The sequence below is a fragment of the Chrysochloris asiatica genome, unplaced genomic scaffold, assembly GCF_000296735.1.
Source record: "Chrysochloris asiatica unplaced genomic scaffold, ChrAsi1.0 scaffold00076, whole genome shotgun sequence".
Taxonomy (NCBI): domain Eukaryota; kingdom Metazoa; phylum Chordata; class Mammalia; order Afrosoricida; family Chrysochloridae; genus Chrysochloris; species Chrysochloris asiatica.
Genome location: NW_006408594.1, coordinates 10,252,970 through 10,262,220, shown reverse-complemented (window position 1 = coordinate 10,262,220; position 9,251 = coordinate 10,252,970).

Sequence of the window (9,251 nt, the reverse complement as noted above, 5' to 3'; positions counted from 1 at the left end):
AACTGCATGGTCAGTGGTTCAAGCTCACCAGCTGCTCCTTGGAAACCCTATACAGGGTCACTATGGGTTGGAATTGAGTCGTCGACACTTAACAAATGTGTCTAAGTTTCAGAGTTCCTCCAGTGTCTACCTATCAGTAAATCTGGGCTTTTTTTTTGAATTTGACTTTTGTTTTACCTTCTGGGACTTTCTGTTTGAATCCGTCAGAGGTTGTAGGTGGTGGTAGCTGGGAGCCATTTCACTCTTCCTACCTCGGGTTAGTGCTGTGGTTCTTGATTCATCAGTTCCCATGTTTTCTGTGTTCCCGTAATTACTCAGTTCCCACGCAGGTGGAACGTTCACACGTGCATTGTATTACTGACTTTATAAAGACACCGCATATTGCTCAACAAATGTTTGTTCCCTCCTCCTCCTCCAAGGTTCAAACCTACCAGCTGCTCTTTAGAAACCCTATACAGTCTGAGACTTAACATTTTTAAGTGCTGGCCAGTTGGTTCCAACTCACAATCGGAGTAGTGGCTGGTGACCTCACAGTCCAGTACTAACCCTATAGCGCCACTCAAAGACCCCAGACTTACCATTACCCTAGTTTACACAGGAAGGTTAATGACTACCGGGAAGCAGTTTGAAAGGGCATAGACTATGGGAGGGGCCCTAGTGGCCTAGTGTAGCCAACGATGGGTATTGAAACCTCCGAAGAGAACAGTTAAAGGATTCTCATAGCAAAGAATTCTCTCGTTCCACCAATGCCCCAGGTCCCTGGACTCTGTACTCATTTCAATCCACCCACCCAAACGCTGCAGACCCTTGGAACTTAGCTCCTGTACTGAAACTTCTCATCGGCGAGATGCCATCTAAGGACAGTAGTCTTTAGTCAGAACAGCAGAGTTTGATTCATGGTTCCACCAATTCCTTAATCTCACTGAGGCTCAGTTTCCTCATCTATTAAAATGATAGGCCCTCCTCTCATATCATAGGATTCCTATAGACACTTGTTGTTCAGAGCCATCAATTAGATTCCAACTCATAGCGACCCTGTATAGTGTTTCCAAAGAGCAGCTGGTGAGTTTGAACTGCTGACCTTGTGGTTTGCAGTCCAGTGCTGATCCTACAGTGCCACACCAGGAGTCCCTATATGAACTGTTGTTGTTAAGTGCCGTTGAGTTGGTTGACCATTAGCATCCCTCTACAGGGTTTCCAAGGAGCTGCTGGTGAGCTTGAACCATCAACCTTGTGATTCAAACTGACCTTTTAGTCCGGCGTATTAACCCACAGCTCCATCCCAGGACTCCCTATGTTGTTGTTATGTGTCGTGGAGTCATAGTGACCCTGTACAGGGTTTCCGGGGCTGTAAATCTTTACGGGAGCAGAAAGCCTCATCTTTCTCCCACGGAACAGCTGGTAGTTTTGAACTGCTGACCTTATGGTTCGCAACCCAATTCATAACCACTACGCTACCAGAGCTCCTTAGGACTCCCTGTAGAAGGAACCAATTTCATCCTGGTGGTGCTGTGGGCTTAATGTAGGTCTACTAACTGAAAGGTTGATAGTTCAAACCCTCTAGTCACTCTGCTTTCTTAGAGATTTAGTCCTGGAGACACAAAGGAGCATGATGGAGTCCCATGAGTCGGAATCAACTTGAAGGCAGTGGATTTGGGAAACATAAGAAGGGATCCATAAATGGTCATTGTGACAGGTTAGAGGAGTTGTTGGTGTTAGGTGCTGTCAAGTTGACTCTGATTCCTAGGGACCCTGTGCACAACAGAGCAAACATGGCCTGGTCCCGCGCCACCCCACAAAGGCTGCTGTTTGAACCCACTGTTGCAGCCATTGGGCCAACCAACCCCTGTCGTTGGTTACAGGTCCCTCTGAGCAATGTTAGAATGTTTGTAGATTTGTTGTCAGAGAACAGGATTGTCTGTTTTTTTCTGGATGAGACATGGGTCTGGTATTCAAAGAACACGGCATCAATGAAATTACCAAAATCAGAATGTTCTTTTGTGTAGGAATATAGACAGAACTCCCTGAACTGTATTGGCATATTCCTGCTGTGGGTATTCCTGGTATTTGGGGCCAGTCTGGTGGGTCAGAGCATCCACCAACCACCAAGAAAACAGGCATTTCTGAGAGACTTACAAGTGGAGGTTTTGGTTTTGAGGCCAAATTGCCAAGCAGTGGACATGAAGAGGTCTACTTGTTCTTTCATTTCCTGGGTGTTGGGATCAGTTGTTGCTGTTGTTAAGTGCTGTTGTGTCATTCTGATTCATAACGACTCTGTATAGGCTTTTCTAGGAGCAGTTGGTGGACTTGAACTACCGACTTCCTGGTTAGCAGTCCAGAGTTTATCAGGTATTAGTAGGGTTAGACAATTTTCTCTCACCTAAGTGGAAGACTTTTCTGATCTTCTATAGGTCTGAATAGTAAATATTGATCTTAATATTGGAAAAAGAAACCAAGTTGCTCAGCTTCACCTAAGTATTAAATGATCTTTGGCGGCCTAGCGATTCAAGGTTGAAACATTAATTTTCTAGCTATACCATGTGCAATGAAGTCAGAAAAGGTACAAATTCCTGCATTGCTGTTTTGATGAATCTTTTTCTTTGTAAACTTGAGCAACAGAATTAAAAATAAAAACACCCAACAAATAAAAAAGTCACATTTACAGCCATAATACACACCTATCCTAACACAGAGATAATATAATAGAAAAACAAAGTATTTCAGTGAACGACTATACCTTAGAAGCTGCAATGAAACTGTTAGCAGGTAGACAATGAAAACGTCACTGTTTTGTGGTATGACACCTAAATGCAGTCAGCATTAAGTGCTATGAAAGTACTCACTGCATTAAGTGTGTGTTTTTGCTTTTTAAAACCCATGACCCACCTAAAGGACTGCCTCAGTGATATCACACAGTGGTCACGAACATCTGAGCTCTGGTTCTTTCAATACCATCTACTATTATTTTTTTCTTTGTTCATTTTTTCTGGCACATTCTGCCTTGTTTAGGCTTTCTAGTTTTCTTTTTAAAAATTATTTTATTGCCTTCCCAGTCATTGAAGTCATCCATCTTCTAGCCAATCATTTACCCTCACACCCTCTGGAACCATCAAATGACATTTTAGTGTAAAAGCTTTTTTGTGACTTTTTACAAGATTTGTCCTATTCTGAATGACTAATTTCACTCCTGGTGTGGCACTATAGCATAAGCACTGGACTGCTAACCACAAGGTTGGTGGTTCAAACAGGGTCTTTATGAGGCAGAATTGACTCCATGGTGCTTAACAATGACAATTTCATTCAGCATGATTATGTCATATGATTATCACAGAATTGGTTGTGTAACATTAATGAACTCACAAAGCCACTTATGAGCATGCTCGCCATGGAATGGCCAATCATTCAAGATCCAAGGGCAACATTTATCAGAGGACAAAGTTGAGAAGGGTTGGGAAGGAGGGTGGGATGGAAATAAGAACAGGGAGGAAGTGGGATGACTACTGTTACATGGAGGGAATTGTAATCATTCAGATGAAATGAAGTATATGGTTTGTTGAATGTAAAATGGATGGCCTGCTTCACAAAGACAATGCTCTTCATCTTACTTTGGTGAGAAGCATCAGGGATATTAAAAGTTCATGAGTGGCTGTCTAAGGTGCAGCAATTGGTCACTCCTTGTGCAGAAGAAAGAAGAGTGTTGAGAACTGAAGATGCTTAGAATCAGTTAGTCCAATGAACTAAGGACCATGTGAATATCAGTCTACATGGACCAGAAGAGCTAGATGGTGTCCAGCTACCACTATCAACAGATCTCAAAGGGATCACATAAAAGGTCCCAAATAGAGCAGCAGAATGTGTGGAACAAAGCTCAAAATTATTTAAAAAATAGATAGACCAGGTTTACTTGTCAGAATGAGATTGGAGGAACCTGTAACTATGGCCCTCAACCACCTTCAGGTCTGGAAAGGAACTCCCCCTTGTGGCCCAACTTTCAGTAAAGCAGTAGGTTTGTTGTTGTTGTTGTTAAGTGCCGTCGAGTCGGTTCCGACCCATAGCGACCCTGTACAGGGTTTCCAAGGGTGTAAATCTTTACGGGAGTAGAAAGCCTCATCTTTCTCCCGCGGAGCGGCTGGTAGATTCGAACCGCTGACCTTAAGGTTCGCAGCCCGATTCGTAACCACTACGCTACCAGAGCAGTAGGTAGGGATCTAGAAAAAACAACACTGGTAAGATATGCTCACTACAAATGATGGAATGGTCAGTCATTCAAAATCAAAGGGGCAACATGTACCTAAGGACAAAGGTGACAAGGGATGGGAAAGGTGGGTGGAAGGGAAATAGGAGTCCTAGGGAGAAAACAGCATCACTGTGGTTGCATGGAAGGGATTGTATTCATGGAGATGAAACAAAATGTACGATTTGTTGAATTTAATGACCTTGTCTGTAATACTTCACTCAATTCACAATAAAATTTAAAAACAAAAAAACAAAAGACTTATAATCTGATCTGTAAACCTTCACTCAATCGACAATACAAAGTTACACACACACACACACACAACAGTGAATGCTGGTGACGTGGTTGGGAAACTGGAAGCCATACACACTGCTGGTGGGACGGCAAAATGGTACGGCCACTATGGAAAATGCATGGCACGTCCTCAAAAAGCTAGAACTAGAACTACCTTATGATCCAGCAGTCCCACTCCCAGACACACAGAGATCTAAGAGCAGTGACATGAACAGACATGTGCTCACTGCAATATTACTCACAATAGCAAAAAGATATCAACAACTTCATTGCCCATCAACAGATGAATGGGAAAACAAAACTGTGGTACAGTCATACAATGGAGCATGAGATAGCTATAAAGAATGATGACTTTGCAAAACATACCATGAATTAATCTGAAGGACACTGAGTGAAATCAATCAAAAGAGAATTTTAAAGAGTCACTTATACATGAGTACGGAGTCCTGGTGTGGAGCTGTGGGTTAATGTGCTGGACTGGAAGGTCGGTTTGAACTCATGGTTGGTGGTTCAAGTTTACCAACTGCTCCTTGGAAACCTTACATAGGGTCGCTATGAGTCAGAACCGACTCTGTCAATGACTCTTAACAACAACATACATATGCACTTACATTATAAATTGCCCTGTATCTAGTTTCTCATTCAAAACACTAAAGTAACAAGCCAAGCAGTCTGTATTCTTCATAAAATACCATTGCTATGAAGCATTAATGGAGTCCTGGTGTGGCACAGTAGAATCAACTGGCACTGGACTGCTAACCACAACGTTGGTGGTTCAAGCCCACCAGCTGCTCTTTGGAAACCCTATTCATGGTCGTTGAGTCAGAAGTTACTCAATGGCATTTAACAACAATATGAATCATAAAGAAATCAAGGATCTTTTCCTGATTAGAGACTACGTAACAACTAAATGCAGTCTATGATCTTGGCTTGAATCCTGAAATCGAGGTGGGGTAACATAGGCGTGGAAGGTTATTGCTTTCAAGACATTAGGGTAATGGACAAAATAAGATCTGAACGTAAACTATGCATTGGGAGGATAGTATAGTATTGATGTGAAATTTCCTGAACTTGATCCTTGTCCTTGCTTAGGAAATACATGCTAAAGTTTTTAAGTTTAAAGGGGCATGGTGTCTACAATTCATGCCCAAGTGATTCAAAATAAACGAAATATTAAGAGACAAAACATATATGGATGACAAAATGTGACCATGGATGAATCTGGAAGGGAGGCATGAGTTCATTGTAGTATTATGGTAACTTTTCTGTAAATGTGGAAACTGACTTCTCTAAGTTTTAAAATGGCACATTCAATAAAACTGAACAGAAACGGACACCAGAGCAGGAAGGGAAACCTATTTTCTCATGATGCCTGTTTGCTTTTCTGCTCTCTTGTTAATTGCGAAAGATGTGGAGGCAGACTGTACCTGGTCACTGTCATATCCAGTGTCTGTCACCAAGTCAGTGCTCAATAAATATCCGTGGAGCACAGAAAGAAATCACAAGGCAATGAAACAACTCTGATACTGCTATGGAGCTTTCCTGTCCCGGCAGTGTAACTTACCAGGAGTCCACAGAAAAGCTTCCTTCTGAGTGACCTTGTCAATCATCCCAGTTGCCTTAGCCCCACCCATCAGATGGTCTTGGTTCCACAACTTGGGGAACACTGTACTACAATTAGCCGACTTTCCATCATTCCAGAAGACTCGGTCTCTCAAGACTATCTGACCTTGTGGGAACAAACTAATGACAAATTCCACCAGATACTCATTGAAACCCTACCGTTTTGTGGTACTCACTATTACTTCTTTTCAGGTATCAGTGATCATACCTTGAAACTAAAGACACTAAGAACATTTCTGTTAAAATAATAAAAACAAAGATGATGGTCACTCCAACATTAAAGGTCTGAAACCTCATTGGACATGTATTAGTCTATGAATGTTTCGTAAATTTTAATAAACCCTTAGGATTGAAGAGAGAAAGTAACAAATAGCACATCATCACACACTATATGAAGATGTGAATATGTAAGCTTAGGAGCCAAGCAGATTTCGGTATCTTAGGCGGAGGCAGCAACAAATAATGTTAAGACATAGAAGCCAGTAAGATTTGGGTTCAAATCCCAATACCTCCGTTTTCTATAAATTTGGCTTTCAGCAAATTTATAGGTTTCTCCAGGGCTGTCTCCATTAGTTGGATAATAAGGCTAATAATACCTTCCTTGTATTAAAATGTTGCTGTGAGGACCCATCAGTACCAACTACCATACAAGTCCTGGCTTAATAAATGGTAGCTCTTATCTTCACCAAGGGTGGGAAGCCTAACCTAAGAAGAGATTTTAATCCAATTTCTCCCACTAACACAGAGCTCCTCCCCAAAGGCCTAGTGACCACAAATGAGGCCCTAACTCAAAGACAGAAGAGTCTTTGAAAGAAACAGATTTAAAGTGGGATCTGTTCGTTCATTATGGGGCACAAAGAAGCTATTAGTCAACCCAGAAAACATGTATTCTGTCAATCAGCTCAGTACATTCAGAGGGAGCATTCTGAAGCAGAATGTTGAGTTGGTGTCCAACAGAGAGCTTAGAAGTTAGCAACTCTACCTGTGCCATGGAATCCAGGGAATAACTAAGAGAAAGTAGTCAGGGAACCAATTCTGTCCCCCGGAACGGAACCCGACTGTCTGAGTGTGATTATAAATTGCCTAGTTCGATTTGAAATCTATTTTCAGAAAGTCTGTGTACCTGGCACAAATCAGAGTGGATGCTATGTGGAGTGCCATTAGCTGGAAGTTGAAGGAGAAAGCCTAGACATTCAACAATCTTCCTATCTAGGTTGAAATCCTATTTGCCAGTGTCTAATCCCTGCTTTTCTTTTTGACAATGGAGACAGCATTGCAGGGTATGTGGCTTTGGGTCTAAACAAGTAGACCCAAACCAAACCTGCTGGCATCCCTTCTGATTCCTGGGGCTCCTATGTGTGTAAAGTAGAACTACCCTTCATGGTTGTGACCTGACTTCTGAGGAATCTCTGGGTAGGTTTGACCCTCCAACCTTTCAGTTTGTAGCTTAGAGTTTAGCCATGTGTACCACCCATGGGCTCCTCAAACAAGCAGACTTGGGTACAAAATCTGGCTAGATTCTGCCATGTAGCGACACACATATGCAAACTTTGGAAAGGTACTTAATTTCACAAACTCCTTATCTATAAACAGTAATATCCATTGAATGGTTTTGCTATTAAGATTCAACAACATAATAATGCATGCAAAAGGGACCTTCACCACTATGCTGTAGGAACGGCTGGATGTAATGGGGGATACATGGGAAAATCCTGTCCATCTTCCCAATGAAAGCCAAGGTGGTGTTGGTTTATTTAGCCATGACCCATTGACCCGATTGTTTTATCCCCAGGAACTGATACAAAGAAATCAACATCTTTAGTGATTGCTGTGCTCACATGGCTGCAGCCCCCCAGCAGCTAGGTTGGCAGAGCCGCTCTTCCCTCTGAGTTCTAGGAATATCTGTGCTGGGTGCTGTAGACCCCGCCTTGATTGGGATGGCACTTGGAGACCGTATGTTGAACGTGGCCATTAGTCAACATCTGAGCTCTGGCCGAGATGGCCTTCATTGCCAAAAACCCGTCTTTGAGGAAACAGGATGTTTTCTCCCTGGTTTGGAGTGCCATTTTCTGGCTTTAATATCTGTATCCTCCAGTGTACATCTGCTGTCTCGAAGTAACTAGAACCTCATCCAATCTCAGTTTGAATGATAAATTAGATGGTCACTAGTTATCCCATAGACATACAGGTGAAAGCAAGGGGGTTTGGCCTGATTCAGCCATCAAGAAGAACCAGAAAAATGAGGTTTCAGGGAGCTAAAAATGGAGTCTTGACATTGAAGAGCTGGTGCTATGAACACATTGGTCCAAGTAGCTAGCAATGACAGATTCAAAAACTATTAACAACAAATTAATTTAAAACCTACCAACAGTGATCTCTAGGGAGTAAAGAGGAATTTGTGTGTATCTCTGTGTCTGTGTGTTCACAGGGGAAGAGAAAATACACGGTTGGGTTGGTACATGATACCAAGCAGCTCTCTGGGGAAACTGCCCCAATTTATGGTGCTTGCCAGTTCCCATGGTGTAAAGACTCCCACTGTGGCTGATTGCAAGCCACAAACACGACACTGAACATGGAGCTGGGGAGAGACGTTTTGTCATAAACTGCTAGGAGCTAGTTTCAGTATGGAGTCCTGGTGTGGTGCTGTGGGTTAATGCGCTGGACTGCAAAGTCAGCTTGAACGGCAAGATTGGCGGTTCAAGCTCACCAGTTGCTCCTTTGAAACCCTATACAGGGTCACTATGGGTCAGAATTGATTTGACGGCACTTAACAAGTTTCAGTACAGCGCTGGAGAAAGGGAATTTTTTACATGTACTTGGCATACTGTTGAATTGGCTCTTTTACATTATTCATCATCACTTTTATGATAATAAATGCTATGAAGTCCTGGTGTGGTGCTGTGGGTTAATGCCCCAGACTGCAAAGTCATTTGAACTGCAAGGCTGGTGGTTCAAGCTCACCAGCTACTCCTTGGAAACCCTATACAGGGTTACTATGGGTTGGAATTGACTCGATGGCATTTAACAACATGTATATGTAAGCATATATGTTGTTGTTGTTGTTAAGTGCCGTTGAGTCGGTTCCGACCCATAGCGA